This window comes from Corvus brachyrhynchos, unplaced genomic scaffold, assembly GCF_000691975.1.
Source record: "Corvus brachyrhynchos isolate BGI_N302 unplaced genomic scaffold, ASM69197v1 scaffold466, whole genome shotgun sequence".
Taxonomy (NCBI): Eukaryota; Metazoa; Chordata; class Aves; order Passeriformes; family Corvidae; genus Corvus; species Corvus brachyrhynchos.
In genome coordinates, this window is record NW_008238635.1 from 1,093,201 (window position 1) to 1,112,244 (window position 19,044).

Genomic DNA, 19,044 nt, shown 5'->3' on the forward strand with positions numbered 1-19,044 from the left:
GCTGAGGGAGCTGGGGGCGGCTCAGCCTGGAGAAAAGGAGGCTGAAAGGAGGCTCAGAGAGACCTTCTTGCTCTCTCCAACCGCCTAGAGGTTGTGGCCAGGTGGGGGTGAGGATCTACTCCTAAGCAACCAGGGATAGGACAAGAGGACGTAGTCTCAAGCTGTGCCAGGGGAGGTTCGGGTTGGACATAGGGAGGAACTTTTTCACGACAAAGGGTGATTTTATATCGGAATGGGCTGCCCAGGGAGGCTGTGGGGTCACCGTCCCTGGTGGTGTTTAAGGAAAGACTACAGGTGGTACTCGATGCCATGGTCTGCTTGGCAAGGTGCTGTTGGGTCACTGCTTGGACTCACAGGTCTTTTCCAAGTTAATTGAGTCTGTGGTTCTGTGGTCTCCCTCAGAGCACTGAGGGGAAGGCAGTGAGGCCTCAGAGCGGAATGTGCCAGGCTGTCACTCAGAGACCCTCCCTGCGCACCCTGAGCCCCAGTGCCACAGAGAGATCCCCTGAAGGCCAGGGCTAACCTGTCTCTCACAGGAGGTTCTTCACCTGCAGTTACCCCTAAGACGTGTACCCCAGAAGGCAGCTGTAAGCATGCTGAGCTTTATCCTGAGTGTCAGGTGCCATCCAGCCCCACAGAAAGAGATGGATCCGTGGACTGAAGCCAATTATGTGAGATTCAACAAGTGCCAGGTCCTGCACTTGGGTCACAACAGCCCGAGGCAGTGTGACAGACTGCAGGAGGAGGACCAGGGGGTGCTGGTCAACAGCAGCCACACCTCAAGTGCTGTGTCCAGTTCTGGGCCTCTCACTGCAAGAAAGACTTTGAGGGGCTGGAGTGGCTCCAGAGAAGGGCAACAAAACTGGGAAAGGGGCTGGAGGATGAGTCCTCTGAGGAGCGGCTGAGGGAGCTGGAGGGGGCTCATGCTGAAGAAAAGGAGGCTCGACCTTATCACTCTGACACTCCCTGACAGGAGGTTGTGGCCAGGTGAGGATCAGGCTCTGCTCCCACATAACAAGTGACAGGACAAGAGGAAATGGCCTCAACCTGGCCAGAGGAGGTTCAGGTTGGACATCAGGAAGGATTTGTTCATGAAAAAGGTTGTTAAGCACTAGAACAGGCCGCCCAGGAAGGTGGTGGAGTCACCATCCCTGGAACCTAACCCTAACCCTAACCCTGGAACTGTTCAAGAAATGACCGGACATGGCACTCAGTGCTCCAGTCTGGGTGAAAAGGTTGTGATCAGTCACAGGTTGGACTCGATGATCTTGGAGGTATTTTCCAACCTAAACGATTCTACAATTCTGTGAAAGATGTCTGGTATTGAGTGAACAGCTTTTCCCAGGCTTTAGCCAGCTCTCTGCTGCCTGGGTGGGTGGGAATCCCAATGGTGAGGACCACAGCGGGTTCCTGTTTTCCAACAGCAGGCCTGAGTTTTACAGAAGCAAGGGCAGACCAGTTTCTGCACAAGTTAATTAGTAAAATGTTGATAAAGGATGCCCCAAAGATGCTTTGGGTGTTATGAGAAACGTTGCCCCCACATCCAGCCTTTTGCAAGCCAAACTGAAAAGTTCATGAAACACAGCACTTGTCAGCTCCTTAGCTTGGCCAGAAGAACTCTGGAGAGATACCTGCTGTTCCCTTTCATTTCTCTTTCAACAGCCTATGGAAACATACTGCCTCCTTTGCATTGAGTAACTGTATTGTCTGCAGTCAGCTTTACTTGTCTAGAGTTAAGGAGGCAGCTGGTGAAACACTAGGGCATTCCCTGAGGAGGGCATTCCCCGAGGAGGGTAATGGTAAACCCAGGTATGGGAAAACGCCCAAAGAGATCAGCGCTGCAGCACTCCTCCCAGTAGGGACAGCAGAGTGAGCCGTAAAACCAGTATGGGAGCTGGTAAAACTGGTCTGAGAGAACAAAAAGAAGGTGCTTCAGGTAGGCAGTATTGGTCGGGAGACCTCACAGGCATGCCGCAGGCTGGCAGGGATGCTGGATGACATATGTCCCAAAGGGAGCCTGGCAAAACACAGCTCTGGATTTACCCTGGAGATGCGGCTGAAGGGGTGGAGCTGTGGAGTGCTCCTCCTGACCTCCCCTGTCGGAGGTGCTCGAATACCATTGGATATTTGCCTCTGTATGTTTACCCCTCACGTTGGGAAAAATCCCCAAGGCAGTCAGCAAGACCCAAAATGTCTCTGAGGAATTCGATTCAAGCCAGGAAATTCAAAGGCAGTTTTGCTGTGAGATCCAGGTCATTAGTCTCACCTTTACAAGCTGACGTCTGCTATTAGAGTCACTCCCATGATTTAACTCTTCGTTGCTGTTATTAAAAACCATTTTAAAATATAGTTTTGGGGGTTCTTTTTTGTGTTTTGTTTTGGGTTAGGATTTTTCTTTTTTTAGCCATTGTGTTCCCATGCTTTCTGTAAATCGCCTTCTGACTGGCAGGTCTCAGGACTAGCTCCATAAAGTCATTGAAATTCCCCTTGTCTTCAGTGGAAGCAAAAGAGAATTGCTGTTATTTACACCTTTCTTTCAGCCTGGCTGTTGGTGTCTGTGTGCATCTGATTTTCTATTGCTAAGAGAAAGGAAAGCCTCATTTCCTGGTCTTCCAGAGGGATCAAAAGCTTTATGGATGAGCATCTACAATGGACTTTCAGAAGTCATAAGGAGTAGTACTGGCAATAGCACAACCCCGTGCTTTGCACTGAAATACTGGCTGATCCTTGAAAAGTCTTGCTGATGGCATTACTGACTGTGCTCCAGGGAGGAAAAAATGACACAGGCAAAAGCTGTTAAAGATCAAATATATGCCCACTTATGCCTGTATATAACTGGCCTTCACAACATCCCCTACACCCACAGCCCTGGCAATGAGTGTGTTACCCAGCACTTCAGTACCCGAGGAAGATCTTCCTGATTCCTGAGCTTTAGGATACCATTATAAGCTCTTGGAGACCCTTTAAGTGAATGCTTGCTTTTCACTGCCCAGATACACCCGGAGCAGCCTCTGGCTGCTGGAGACCCTTCTTTCCTGGAGTTACCTTGCATTACCAGTTCCACGATGCATGTATGCAGCCCAAGGGAAGGTCAGATGCTGCTTACTGGAGATACCTGTGTGTTGTGTCGGGAAGAAGGACACGGATAAAGTCTTCCAGCTTTAAAGTTCACTGCAGCTGGAACAGTGATTTGTCAGTTATCTTCTTGTTCTTGTTAGCACAAAATGAGCTCTAAGAATTAATTTGATTTAGTCCAGGTATCAACAACACTGTGATTACTCTCAGTGGCCAGGGTGCAAGGGTGAAACGTGATAGATCAGCTGTGAGAGGTTTCTCTGTCTCCTCCACTCAGCAGTGTGCCTCTGCACTGCCTGCAGGCCGGAATCCTGCATTGAAGCACAACTCACGATGGGCTCAGGACAGAGGGGAAAGTCTCGGTGTGGGGACATCTGCACCCTCATGTAGCACACTCTTCATAGGGTCCTGCTTCCAGAGGATTGCCTGTGTTTCCTCACTTAATGGAGAAATGTCTGTCTGCCTTCAAAGGTGTGTGGATCAAGCAAAGGAAAGCAAACATCACCCATTCCCAAGTGGCCTGAAACTTAGGCTGCAAACAAATCAGTTTCTTTGGGATAAGCTGTCTCCAGCTATAGACCTCATGGTTATTTTACACAAAGAAACTGGTATTTCTGACAGATGTACATTTTGTAAGGCTGGCTGTAGGAACCTGATCTTACTCTTCTGTATTTTCTAGCCTCTGAATCCAGTCACTGACAATGTCCCAGCAAAGTATCAGTTCTGATCCTGTGCAAAGAGGGAAGACACACTACTCATGGCATTAAAGGAAGGAGAAAAGGAGAAGACAAATAGTGTGTAGGTGAATGAACTTTAATAGCAGTGTAAGATTGTGCTCTTTTGGGTACATAAATCCTACCTACTACGGCCCTTGAGTTTGCAACATTTACAGCTGCAGCTCCATTTACCTGTGCAACAAGCAGCTGCAGCCATGATGTCCAGTGGCAGCACAGCCACGGGAATCACTAAGGATGCTCTGCACGGATCATCCCTCCTCTTGCAGGGAGACGGAGACTTCTTCCACACCGAATGATACATGGGCCGCATGTCTGGGGGAAGTGACAGCCACCTCCCAGGCTCCAGGCTCCATTCCGGACTGCTGATGACTCATTAGGAAAATTGCTTCTGCTTCCGCTTCTGAGCCTGCTGCTGCCACCTAATTTCCACCGGGTCCGTTAGTCCATTCAGGAGCTCAGCAAACCCTGCTAGGAACTGCCACCCTGGCTTGGGAATTGCTGCTCCAGGGGTTATTAGAGAACTTTTATTAATAATCATTGCATTAACCACTCAGCTAGTCAGTGATAGAAATGCCATTTCTCCCATTTTATAGCTGAGAAAAATGAAGCACAGACAGATTCATCACCTGGTTACAGAGTCAATAGGAATTCTTAATGCTCCATAAATCTGAAAATTAGGCTGTCAGCATCTTCTGGAGTGAACCTACAGCAAAGCTATTCAGGAGACCTAGTTCCTACCCATCAGGTACCTCCTTCCCCAGTTTACTGGGAGAAGCCAGGACACACCTCTGAATTTCAATTCCTGCAGTTAGGCACAGAGACGTGGGGGTCTCGACGGGATGGAGGAACACAGCTCGGTGCTCCCTGCCCACAGCAGACGTCTCCTCCACAGTGAAGAGCCCTGAGGAGGGGCCATGATGCACTTAACGACCATGCTTTGATACAGGGCTAGGAGGTAATTGCTCACATAAAAATTCAGGTACGTGTCTGGCCATCACCCGAAACTTGACTGTGAAAGATTATTTTGTTGTTAAAATAGACAATTTAGGTTAACTCAGGCTGCTTGGGAGATGAGAACAGCAGGAACTGTGGGGGACTGAGTTGGTTGGTTGTTTTTTCAATTTCTTTTCTAGTTTAATAGTACAAAAGCAAGTAGTGCTAGGAGGGAGGATGCTTAGAGACATCTACTCTATTTAAGATTATACAGAGTTCTTAAAAAAAAGATTTTTTTCAATGCTTTATAACAACACCTTTGCTACTTGCAAGATGAAATTGGATGCCTCAGCCTTAGGCTAGCTCCAAGCTGACATAGGGATTTTAAGCAAAAATGGTTTAACCCCTTTCAGAAACAAGGAATCAGCAAAAATAAAGTATTTAAATTTATTGCTGTGTATAAAAAGTTCAGATCTATTAAAGAAAAAAAAAGAAAGAAGTATATGGTAGAAGTGTCTTCTTTGCACTGCGAACAGCTACATCACTCTGGTCTTCTGAAGAGAAATTTGACTTGATTGAACTAAAATGAGGTTAAAATAATTTGGTGATTCTTTCGTAATACTGAAATACTGTCTTCAAACTTCCCAGGCTCTACAGAGACCTGAAGAGAAATGTCCATGAAACTGCTGTTTTAACGTGTGTGCGCTGAAGCAAAGCTACAGGGGAGCCTGACCTACAGCAGCAGAAACAGGTACCTGATTCACTGCTCAAAATTATGAAGTTCCCCTTACACAGGAAAAATGATGATACCATCTCATTGTTAGACACCGCACTGGAATGGATGTGTCTGGGGGTAGAGTGAAGGTTCCCTCATGGCACATCCTTTTGTTCCAAGAGTGTTTGACCTTTTATTAAGAGTAGGTTTTCTAGGCAAATATTAACTAAACCCTCTGCTCGGTATAAGCATGGATAGAGATGGTTTCTCACACACACAGGCTTGACCCAGACTCAGTTTGTGCAACCCCAGGTCTGTCTTGGGATGCTGAAGCTCTGCCAAACTCTCTGGTTCTCATGCAGTGCAGCGGCAAAGCTCAGCTGTTCCTCACCTGCTCCCACTGACACCCCCCAAATCTGGCCAAACTCAGCCCCTGTTGTCACTCCCATTTAGCTAATACACCATGTCTAAATACAACCACAACCAAAGTAACTTCTTGTCTAACTGTAATAATCATTTTAATAAAGATGATTTTGGTATCTATCTATGTCGAGGCTGATTTCTCTCTCACAAGATGTGATAACATTGATGTAGTTATGTGCTCTTACAGTATGAAACAAGTCTATTTAGTGGACTGCATTTGGGTCTTTGAATGTGAGCATGTGCTGCTATCTCTGAAAACTCCTTCCTTTATTATCATGGAAGGCAAAAGTCCTAGAACCACAGAATGGTTTGTGTTGGAAGGGACTTTAATGATCATCCAGTCCCCCTTTCCATGGGAAGGGACACCTTCCACTAGACCAGGTTGCTCCAAGCCCCATCCAATCTGGCCTTCAACACTCTCAGGCTTGGGGCAACCACAGCTGCTCTCTTTCAGCAGAGGAATAGAGGAGAGGCAGCATCATACCAGGTGTCAGGACCTTGGGGGCACCAAAAAGTGTTGACTGCCTTGAGCAGCCTCATCTGGGACCTCCACCCACACATCCTCTGGCAGTTGGCCCAGGCACTATATTTAAGGTCATCCCAGGACTTTTCTCCTTGCCTGGGATGTAGGGTGATGATGCCTAACCCTCTCTATGGGTGGGACCTGGTACCTCTGCTGTAGGTACCTGGTTGCCATTCCTGCCTCATCTGCTGCTGCTTCTGGATGGGCCTAGGACCTGGCTCCTCTGCCATGTCTGACTGGTGGACTCTGTTACCAGATTCCAGCCCTCCCTGCTGTGCTCAGGCTGGACCCTTCTTGATGAGTGCCCTGCTGTGCTGGGGTTACCCTGGGTTCCTGGCTTGTCCCCTGCATGGGGCAGCCCTTGGCTGCTTCCCCTGCCTGCTGTCTCTTTGCTAGGCTGGGTGGATGGCAGGTGACAGGGGTTAGTGCTGCAAGAACCCGCCCAAAAGAGTCAGCTGTCAGTTTGGGGTAAGCTGTAGATGGCTGGTAGAAAGTCATAGAATCTTAGAATGGTTTGGGCTGAAGGGGACCTTAAAGATTATCTAGTTCTAACCCCCTGCCGTAGGTAGGGACAACTTTCAATAGACCAGGTTCCTCCAAGCCTCGTCCAACCTGGCCTTGAACACTTCCAGGGATGGGGCAACCACAGCTTCCCTGGGCAGCCTGTTCTAGTGCGTCACCATCCTCACAGGGAAGAATTTCTTCCTAATATCCCATTTAAACCTGCCCTCTGTCAGTGTGAAGCCATTCCCCCTTGCCCTGCCACTCCAGGCTCTTTTCCAAAGTCCCTCTCCAGCTCTTCTGGAGCCCCTTTGGACACTGGAAGGGGCTCTAGGGTCTTTCTGAAGTCTTCTCTTCTTCAGGCTGACCACCCCCAGTTCTCCCAGCCTGTCTTCATAGGAGTTTATTTTCCTTTGTTTCTCTGTTTCTTTTTTAAGCTAGTCTATATATATATAAAAATTTCTGTGGTCTTGTTACCTGCTTTGGGCTGCTGTAGCATCCCTGCAGTGCCTCAGTCGGCCTCTGCCACCCCTGTCCCCCCCAGCCCTGTGTAAGGCAGGGCACAATTTGGGCTGTCATGACCAAGGAGAAGCTGCCCTCACCGGGACAATCTTCAGCCCCAGAGCTGAGGGTGCCTTCATGGCAGCAGCGCTCTACCATGCCGGTTTAGCATCAGGGCGATCAGCCGGAGTGGGGAAGACATAGTTTTGAGAGCAGCTTCTCAGTACCAGTGCTTGCCATCAGAGGGCAAACTCAGCCCAGGTGAAGATGCTTCGTACGCGGTCATTGCAGCTTGCTGCTTCCCAGACTCATCTCTGCGAGGTAATGACGAAGGCAAGAGGCCATTTACCGTCCTTCTCGCAGGGGACGGACACAGCTTCCCATCTCTGCCTGCTGCCGGGAAGGGCTCTGCTCCTCGGTTCCCTCGAGAGCAAATCTTGCTTTGCAGGAGCATCTCAGCCAACAGCAAGAGGCAAGGATAGTGCTGTGAGCTTCGAGTCAGAGCGGTGTAACACAGAAGGGATTCCCGGAAAGCAGCAGGTTTGGGCTTTAACATCCCAAATACAGCATAACCTTCCTACTCTGGCTGAATTTGTATTTATGGCTGAATATAGACTTTGAGCAGCACTCAGAAAACTGTACTGCTTGGTGCTTGCTTTCTGTCCAGCATCTTGCTGCTCTCCAGAGCCACCGGTGGGCATGGCTGTACAGCCCTAGCAAAACCAGTGGCATTAAAGTAACCTCTATGGGAGTGGTGCCCCTCAAGCGTTTCAGATGCATCCCGGAGGAGCAAAGTGTTCTATACCGCTGCAGCTCTGACCTCTCCCAGGAGCCCCATCTGCTGGCATGTGGGCCCGGCTGCCAGCCCAAAACACTCCATGCTTCCCAAGGCATTTGGGGAGGATTTAAATCTTGCCAGCTCTCCCCTTCGCCTCTTCCAATGAATCTCAGTCTTAATCCACACCCCTCCCCTCAGTAGCCAGAGGCTTCCTTTAAAAAGCTGGAGGGCTTTTCAGAAGGGAATAATGAACCAGACGCTTTCCCGGTGTCTCTCTTTGTTTTTACAGCCCTGGGTCTCCCCTGAGGACAGAGAGTCCTTTGTACTGCATGGGGTCCCCTTACAAAAAGGGGCTTGTGAACAGAGCATCCTCCCATTGGGTACCACACCACATGGATTTTTTTTTTTTCCACCTGTCCTCCTAGGCATAGCCAGCGTCAAATCCCTTTCTGTGTGTGTGAGGAACTGAGCCAAAAGCTTTAACCTTGGAGATGCATGGTGGATGCATGTCAAATTGCTCAGTGCCATCCTGCTGCCCACCCTCAGTCTAGCTGGAAGGTAAACAAAGGGTTAACCTGGTTGTCATCATCTCCCCTGCCCAGTTGATATTTGGAGTGAAGCCACATTCCAGTTTAAAGACAGCTGATAATTGAATAAACTCTGCATCTTGAGTGAATGTAAAACCAAGACAGGAGCTCTCCCCATCAGAAGTCAATATGTTTCCTCTTGCAGGGATTTTTGTCCGGAGCTAATGCCGCAGCTGCCCTTTCCAGGGGATGAGTGCATGTTTGGGAGCAGTCAATTTTTGCCTGCCTTAAGGCTTTAAATTTAGGTCTCTGTGTGCATAAAGGAGATTCCTATTTCTATTTCCTGCTAAATGTGAAATCTAGGGCTACAGCCTCAAATGCCCTTCAAACCATTAAGCCTTAAGTAACTTACTGATGATTTGGTGTTGTCCAGGATCCTTGCCCAGGTAACAAGGAAAGAAAGGCAGAGAGTTGCAAATACAGCTCATGTGCCTTGTTATGTTTATATCATGGTGTGAATGGAGGAAACCAAGGTGATGTAGCTAATTGACATCATGCTAATTAAATATTGCCTACTCTGCATGTACCCTTGCAATAAATCACTCCTAGTTTCAGGTGGGAAATTTTCTCATTGTCAATACACAGATAGACTGTGGACCTAGAGAAAGCTGTTTCCTGCAAAGTTGAGGCTGGTGATTTATTGAGCTCTGTAAAATATGTTTGCTTTGGTCCTTCTTTGTATTCACTGTTCAGTGATATTCAAACAAATGCCTTTGAGCCTGGGAACCAGCAGCTTTTTGGCACATGTTCCTTTTGCAAATGGGGGCATTCACACCAGAGATGCGGTTCTACGATTTCATAGCCACGTGGTGGGTAGGCAGGGATGTGCCGTGCAATCTGTGCCCCATCAGAAATACCTGGCACTGCTTCTGTTTCAAACTTCACTAACCAAAATAATTGCATGGAGCTGTTTACTGTCAATCTGTTGCCTGCATGTTATTAATAGGAAAGATGGAGTGAATAATTAGGACTAATGATTAGAGAAAGTTGTCATCTGTTCATGAATAGTTTGAAGAGAGGCAGTGTTCAACAATTACTGGAAAAAATGACTTATTCCTTTTTGGAAATGTGTTTTCTACTCTGCCAATACATAAGCACCCACACATTGGGCCAACATTCAGACTTCAGCTTCCCCCAGCCCCATTTTTGGCACTCAAACTGGTGTGATGTGACTGCCAGAGGTGCTGGGGATCCCCTGGCCCATTGAATTTCCCTACCAGGCTTTGGAGTCACGTGCCTTTAGGAAAGCAGGGACACCTTTCTAAAGTCCAAATCACGGTCTGAGGATCACAGAATGGTTGAGGTTGGAACCAACTTTAAAGATCCTCTCATTCCAAACCCCTGCCATAGGCAGGGACACCTTAGACTGGATTGCTCCAAGCCCCATCCAGCCTGGCCTTGAACACTTCCAGGGACGAGGCAGTGCTCATTCATGGCTTCTCTGGGCAACCTGTGTCAGGGCCTCATCACGAGGCAGTGCTCATTCATGGCTTCTCTGTGTCAGGGCCTCATCACCCTCACAGTTAAGAATGTCTTCCTAATATCTAATCAAACCTGCCCTCTGTCAGTTGGAAGCCATTCCCCCTTGTCCTATCATGACATGGTCTGGTAAAAAGTCTCCATTTTCTTATAAGCCTCCTTTAGCTATTGAAAAGCTGCAATAAGGTTTCCCTGGAGTTTCTTTGTCAGGCTGAGCAAGCCCAGTTCTCTCAGCCTTTCCTCAAAGGGGTGGAGCTGCATCCCTTGGGCTCTTTTGGTGACCCTCTGACAGGCCCGTGTCTGTCTCTTGCTGGGGACCCCAGGGCTGATGCAGTGCTTCAGACAGGGTCTCACCGAGCAGAAGGGAGCATCAGCTGCCAGGCCCTGCTGGCCTTGCTGCCAGTGATGCACCCAGGACACGGTGGCTTTGTGGGCTGTGAGTGCACATCACCCACTGCTACCCCCAAGTCCTTCCCTGCAAGGCTGCTCTCAATCTGACTTTGGGCTCTTCTGTTGGGTGCTGACAATCAGCTTGTGGGGATGGATGAACCTTGGTTTTCAGTGGCCTCACAAATACCAGAAACTTACTGTGTGAGTGTGGAAAAACTAGCCAGCAAGGGGAGACCAGGGAGCTGGGGCAGTTTACCAAGAGCAGAGAAGACCGAGGAGAGGGTATAGAGGCTCCAAATATATCCAAAACCGCCCCAAAAGGAAAAAAAAAAGTGTCTCTTGAGAAAAAGGTGAGAAGAGATTGGTTTAAGCTGCAGCAAAAGAGTTACAAAGAATGGAGGAAACAGCTTTCTGCCAGTAAAGTTAGTGAAACACAAGGAGATACTCTGGGAAGTCCCTGTTCCTGGCAGAAGGATCCTCGATGAGAAAGGCCAAATAAGGTTTGCCCTGTGGTCCGGGGTGCCCTGCCTGTTCCTCTCCCACTGCTGGCTGTGAAGATGCAGCCTTCCTCATGCAGCAGTCATGGGGAATAATGTGTGGAAGTGGACCCTGGAGAATGGGATGTTCAGACACTGGGAGAGATCTGCAAAGGTGCAGGTGGGCACCAAGAGGCAGGATTAATTTTATCTTGCTTCAGCCATCCCAAAGCTAGTTATTGCAGCAAAAGCTATTGCCCAGTGTCCCTCAATGGCCAAAGGACTGAATGAGCAGCTGTGTGCGAGTTATCCTTCCCATCTGTGCCAGTTGTCCCAAATACCTGGGATAAATCAACTCCTCGATTGAACTATAGCTTGTCTTTTCACTCACCAGAGAGGGAGCCTGGATGATTTTCTGGCTTTACACAACAAAGCAAACCAACCAGTCTTACAGATATGTGATGTGAAGTGCATTCACCTTGAGCATCACAGGGATTTTCCATCAAACCACTCAGGTGAGGTCAGGTACCCAGGGCTCTGCTGCACCTGTAACAGCCATGAACCTGTAAAAGCCCTCTCTAGACTGCACCAGGCGTCTGACCGATGTCAATACCCCAACCCTGTGCACCATTCCTTCTCCTCAGCCACCCTCTGCTCACCAACCCTTTTTTGTTGAGTCTGGCTCTCCAAGTCTGGGGCCTGCTGAAAAAGATCATCCCACAAAAGTTCAAATGTTTAAATCCATTTGCTTCCAGACAGGAACCATACATGGGGTGTTCACTATCCCAAGAGCTGTAGAGCCAACTAATTTTGTGGTGGGAAAGCCTGCCAGCACGTTGAAGGCTGAGGGAATTCTGTGGAACACGTTCAGAAAGCAAATGATTGATTCATCATCAGTGGTGGAGAACTGATTCCAGGAATTATGCGTGTGCCAAGCTGAAGCCTGTCGAAGCCAGGGAAAAGGCATCCTTGAATTCAGGTCATCAGTCAGGGCTGGGAAATGCATGGAGGCCCTGGTACAGGAAAGCTTAACTTCCAGTGCGTGCTCAAGCCTAACTAACCTCCGTTAACGTCAACGGTGATAGAATTAAACATGAGGTCAAGATTTTGGATAAGAATGGTTTATGGCCTGGAGGCTTACACGGATGAGAAGGTCAGACCAACAAGCCAGGGCGTTCGATATTGATCAATCTAATCAAGGAACTCCTGCGTAAGCTGCCACGTGAATCAGGGAATAATTCAGGATAACAGACACATCTGAGTAATTCGTGACCTACTGGCAGATGATTCATGCAGACAGGCAACATCCATCAGCTGCATTATTCCTCACAGAGGTCTTCTTGGAAGGCTTATGGGTCTGTGGGTGGCCCCACCTCCTCAGGGGCTTCATCAAGGGAGAAGCTGGGAGCAGGTGGGATTGTGGGGATACCCCAGCACCCATTGCTGCATGGGGCAGAGCTTCTCTTTCACCCACCAGCAGCCCAAGAGCTTTGGGCAAAGAGGGATCTTCAGGTTTTTCAAGCTGTCTTTGTGAAGAAAGGGATCAAGATGAGGGGGGTGTAACTGTAGACTCCATATCCTATCCCTGTTGTGCCACACATCTCCCACGTAACCTTGTGTGGATGTGCTTTATAACCTACTTTCCCACCGGAAGCATCAATGCATGTCTCTGCTTTCTGTTCCTTGTGTAGTCTGCAAGATACATCAACTATATCTGGGTGTTCACCAAGAGTCATCATGGAACAATACCCCATATACCAGAAAAAGCCTAGTTTGGACCTCTGAAACTGGGAGCTAAAGTATAGGACTCAAAACCTGGAGAAAAGCAAGCATTGTCATCTCTGTTCACCACAAACCAACTACCTTTCGAGCAGGTAAATGCCTACTCCAGGGACACATTGCCACGGGATAAAACACCTGCCTCACCTCTCCAGCCCAGATGCACAGCAGTGCTAAGGCATCACAGCTGTATCCATGTTAGGGTTGTGGTTTGCCATGCTGTATCCAAGATTCTACATTGGACAGGGAAGAGTTTGAGCCTGACACCATCAAGTTCCTGTTTGACAGTGAATCAGCAGTGCCTTTTGGGAGCGTCCTTTGGGTGCACTGCACCTTTGTTCCTCTTTGTGGGCCAGGTGATGCCAGGCAGTGCCAAGCGTTCCAGAAGCAGAAAGTTCCTGTTCCCCTCAGAAGATGTAGTCCAGCTGTTCCACCTGGCTTGAAGTCACAAAGGGGAGAGGGTGGCCCCAAGGCATTGGCAGATGGGGCAGGAAGTGAGGGTTACGGTGTGACAGGGCTGGGATGCAGCTGGAGAACCATCAAAGAGTCAAGGGACAAAGCTTCCTGAGATCCCAACAGGAGACCTGCACTGGCTCCAAGTGTCCAGGGAAATGTCCTGGACAAAACAATCATCTGTGGGACTGGTTCTTTGGCAGAAAGTCTTGAAATAATTGCAAATATAGCTGCAACCAGAATCTATGAAAGACCAGCAAGGAGAAAGAACTGTGTTTGCATGATCAGCATCAGGCCTGGAGATGCTAGGACAAGGAAGGGAGGAAGAAATCTCTTTTCTGCTGTGGAAAGCACAGTAAGGGGAGACAGCATGTCAGGTCCTGATGGAGTTTGGCCGGGGCCTCACTTGTGCCAGGCTCTTGCAGAAGGTGCGAAAGGACTTGCAGGCATCCTGCTCACGCTCTCCTTCTGTGGGATGCACCAGCACAGCCCCCAAACCAGGGTAATGGTACCAGCAGGATGAGCATGGCTCATCTTTCTTTTCCCGAAAGGGCTCCTACTTTGCCTTGGAGATGGGGAGCAGCTCAGAGCAGTATGGAACTCTCCATCCTCACCCCAGCACACAAGCATGGACTTGACTTTTGTTCATTTCTCACAGTTTTGGTGCATTGTTTGTACCACCTTTGGTGCTCTGGAGCCTCCTGCTTAGGGGCTGTACCCTGTCCCTGCTATCTGGCCTCTGTCTGCATGCTCCAGCGTGGCAGGTAACCATCGAGCAGCTCCCACTTAGCTTTAAGAGTGGCTATAAAAAGGGCTTGACAAGATCAAATGCTAATAGAAAGGTTTTCTGAAGGTCGAAACTGATGTGCTTGAGGGTATTCGTGACTGGGAGATGCCAGAAGAAACCAAATAACCAGTTCATTGTGGAGTAAATAATTGGATTTTAAATACTCTCCGGGAAAGAATTCTGGGTGGGGGAACACTCTGCTAAGTGCTTGGAAAGCTGCTGCTCTTCTAAATCTTCACTTTGCTTCAACATGTATAGAGCATTGTCATTCAAAGCTACGGATAACAAACAGGGGACTTTCTTCCCTGAATTTGTCTCAAGGGTGTGAAGCTTCAGCATCTACAGCATCCAGCCCCCATGGTGTCCATGGATGGTATGGAAAGCAACGTCCCACTGCTTGTATCCTTTGTTGCCCCCTATTTTTGTATTTGGAGAGGCAGCAAGCAATGCCCTGGACCCTCACTGGCTGGAGGAGCTTTGGTCACAACCCTGAGTATTGTCCCTTCCCACACTGGAAGAAAGGTGCTACCGGCAGAGCTACAGCTCCCTCCCACCCGGTTGCAGCACGGAACAGTGCCCATCTCCTGGCATGGAGCAGCTGTATGTCCCTATTGACTTCTGGAGGTTAGCTGAGTGCAATTCCACCCAAAACATGACCTCTGCCTCCTTCTGAAATGGGGAAGAGGATGTCAGTATTGCTCTGGCATGTTGGGGATCAAGAGCTGTAGCATCAGCAACAACTAGGAAGCACCCAAATGGCTCATTCAAGCCCTGCCAGCATCCACGTCCTCACCCTGACTGATGTTGACTGTCCATAAGAACAGCAACCACGTCATTGCGGCCTCAGGGCTTTATCCCTGTCAGCACCTGGGCCCAACTATCCCAATTTTTAGTCCATGCTGGTGGACAAAGGCTCCCTCTTCAGTGATTTCTTTTTGCAGAATAGATGCCGAACCAAAAATGGTCTCAGCCCTGCTGACATCGACCGCAGCTGAGCAGGGCAGCCTGCTCTGCAGTGAGTCTGTCTGTGGGAACACAGGACCACACAGCCATGGCTACACAGCTCTTGGACCAGAGCTGACCCCTACCCAGCCATGTCTGAGCACAAGTGTGGGCCTTGCCCCACAAAAGCCATGCAGATGTGCCTTCGGGAAGAGCTGGCTCAGATCCTGCAGCCAAGCATCCTCAGGCTGCCTGGGGACCAGAAATCCCCAGCTGTCCTGTGTGTGATCCCCATCTTTGTGCTCCCGCTTCTCCCCCCCCATTTCTCCTCTCCACCGTTCTTTCTCCGCTAATGCATCCAGCATATAAAACTGAGGTTTCCAAAAGGTCTCTGAACCCAAATAGACATCGAGGGGATGGAAAGAGAGTGAAAGAGAAAGAGGCTTTTTGAATATTGAATTAAGGCTGTCTCCAGTATTATTGGATTCCCATAAGGAGGTAGCCAGGGAGCCCACTGCTTTAGTGTCCTATGAATATTTCATTGCTTGACTTAAGCTCGGTGAAAGGTGTTTCTTTGCACAAAACCACCTTTTTGGCTTATGGGTTTCTCTCCAAGCACGTGGTTGTTGTCCCTGCTCTTATAGCGGCTATGCAATCAACCTGGCTTGTGGACAGAGTCATCTGACGCTACAGCAAGCTAAATTTGTCGAACCTGGGTGATCTTTTGGCACAATCTACCCAGGAATTTCCAGAAGACAGCCAGTCATGGCTCAAAACATCTTGGTGGCTCACTGGGTCAGACTGCACGAGTGCTGCAGCAGTGATGCTCAGTACCTGTGTCTCCATCCAACCATGGTGATGTTGAAGAAGGTGCGTGGTCAGGGAGGTCATTTCGTCCCACTTCAACCTGCCAAGTTGGCTGCAGAAGTGGGGAAACAAGTTGTGCTGCCTGGTACCCAGCTGTAGGCACTGGCCTGAAGGGCCTGGATCTGCCTTGGTTCCTCAAATTTTAGGTGCTTACCTAGAACTTCCCTGGATATTCCAAACCACGAATTTCTCAGGCTGGAAATCATTCCAAATTGAGCACTTTCACAAAAATTTGTGGGTGTCCTGCTTTCACGCAGGCTGCAAACCACATTCACCAATGCAATGGAGAATCCCGACATGAGCATTGCTTGCCCACTCTGCACAGATGGAAATGGTCTCAAATACTGCAAAAACACCTGATTTTCCCTCTCCAGGACTGTTTTTTGGAAGTGCTTCTGCCCTACTCCTATCACCCTGTGCTTGTCCTCCATGACCCAGGAACTTCTTCTTATATTACCCAACTATTCAAGCTCCTGCTCAGAGATGGCAGTGGCAGGAACCTTTTCTTTGTTAGATGAGCTCAGAGGTCTCCTAACCACAGCCCTTAACACCTCTCCTTGCTCTGCCTGGTGCCATCTCACAGATCTAGAGTGATTCAGGTCTGGAGGAGGTTGGCTAATTCCATCGCTTTCTTCTCTCTTTTTTGTCTTCTCTCTCTCCTCTGCCCGCCAGTCTAGAAATCCTCTTCAAAGGCAAAGAGGATAAATTAATGAGAATTAATTGTTTACTTGTAGACAGGGCAGATAACACTACTTGTTACTGAGATTGCCCAATACTTCCCATTAAGGGGCTATGTTTCCCAGTACCCAGAACAATGACGAAACACAGACATTTAGGCAGAAATTGTCTCCCAGGGGTTTGCCCCAACCTGAATTTCTGCGGAAATTTTCAGCCAAACTGGGCCAGTTTTTTCCAAGAGAGAAGGGAAAGCCATTTGGTTTGCCTGTGGCCAAACACTCTTCCTGAATCTCCTTGGGAAAACTCTTTCACCCTGTGCTTCACCTGAAGAGGTGAAATTTGGAGAAAGAACCCTCTTGGAGCGGACCTGCAAACCCCTCCCGGTTTCCTTAGAGGGACACTGTGCCTTTTGTAGCTTATTTAAGCTTCTAGAATTATTTTTCTTAGTGATAGTTTCAGCAGTGGTCACCCAACCCACTGACCAAGACGTGCCCACCACGTGGTGTGCAGCTCCAGTGCCATCCTCCCTGAGCCATGTCTTCTGCAGGGTGGAGACCCTCTGTGTCTCCTGCACGACTGAGTCTCAGCACTCCCCAGTCCATGGCTGTGGGATTAAACAGTCCCCACAGAACCCAGGATGGCAACAGACAGTGGGACAGAGAGCACGAATCCCACTTCTCCTTGCTGGGCACCTGCCTGCTGCTGACGAGGAGCTTCAGCTTATCACAGCTGTTGGTCCCCAATGAAAGATGAGAAGAGAGGTGGCAACACATTTTCTGAACTAATTCCCGATGACCACAGATCATAGAATCACAGACTGGTTTGGTTTTGAAGGGACCTTTAAAGGCCATCTTGTTACAACGCCCCTGCTGTGGGCAGGGACACATTCCTCTAGACCCGGTTGCTCCAAGCCCCATCCAACCTGGCCTTGAACACTTCCAGGGTTGTAACATCCTCACGGTGCTACACTTTCTACAGGGTGTGGGACCTCTCTTCCCCATGTGGCAGGAGGGCAGCACGCTGCTAATTCCTGAGACACCCCCTGAGCCCCTCTGCAGCATCCCAGGCAGGGACAGTGGGGACCCAGGGTGCAGCTGCCACTGTTGCTTACCCATGTGGCACAGGAGCAGTGTGATCTTTTCATCTCAGACAAGAAGATGATGCCCCAAGACAACACCACTGCTTTCCTTTTCCAATTTAATCAGGAGAATTGAGAAGTTCTCTGGGTTAACTGGGCTCTTTGCACACCGAGGGCACAGGGTCCATGCGCTCCACAGCACGCCTGCTGGCACATCCAGTCCTGATTACAACTGCAAATCCCTTCAGAGCCCACCTTGGTTCTGCCCATCCTAGGCTTTAATTTTCTAGGAGGGTGACGACAGGTGACTCCGGCTGACGTCAGTGGAATTGTGTTAGTGCTGCTGAGGACCAGGCCCGTGTCGTCTGCTCCAGCAGAGCCCTCTCGGAGCGCGGCGGCGTGCGGAGCCGCTCGGCGTACATTAGGGTGGGTGAGATGGATTGCTCAGCTCCTAACTAGGACAGATAGATAAGGATAATGGATGGATGGCCAAAGAGCAGCCTTGCTTCAGGCAGAGGAATAAATCGCTTTGATTGTTCGTATATAAACAGGCGGTACCAGCAGGACTCAGCTTGCAGAGCAGGGTGCATCCAATTTAAGCCCTACGATTGTGTTTAAGGATCTAGAAACCATTCAAAATGGACTTTGTTAATTGAGGAAACCCCACTTACAGTGCTCCTGAGACAGAGCCATTGTCACTCAGGGCTCAGCTGAGAGCCCCAGTCCCTCTGGTCCCTTGGGAACCTCCATCCTGAGACACCCTGTCCCTGTGACACCTTTCCTGGGGAAGAGGAGGTGTCCAGGAAAAGGAGAGGCGCAGTGCCCTCCTGCTGAGGGAGGCTGACTGCAAGACCTGCCTTCCAGCTGCCTACCTGTCTGCACCAGCCACAGACCCCCAGCTATCCTGGGAACAGGAGGGGTCTTCAAGAGGCTTTGCAGAGCATGAAGTGCCCTTAACTTCAAAGGATGCTCAACTCCGGCATCCCCAGCATCTGGGTATGGGGTGGTAGGGTGATATGGGTCAGTATGAGGGACATACCTCCAGCACCTGGAGATGGGGCTGTGGGGTGTTACAGGGCCACTGCCAGGGCCACTACATCTCCAGCCTGGCCTCTTCATGCTGCTGAGCACTGCATTTACAGCAGCCCATGTGCTTGGTGGGATGGCAACCACTAGGCTCTCAGGCTGTGACATGGGACATCTTTCCCACCCACAGCAGTGGACAGTGTGTGCCTGGTTTCAGCATTTTTGGTACAGGAGTTGTGGCTGTTCCCGTGGGTGTCTGATCGTGCTGGGATCCATGCTGAGCACATGTGGAAATGCTACAGTGGCTGCGGGTCCT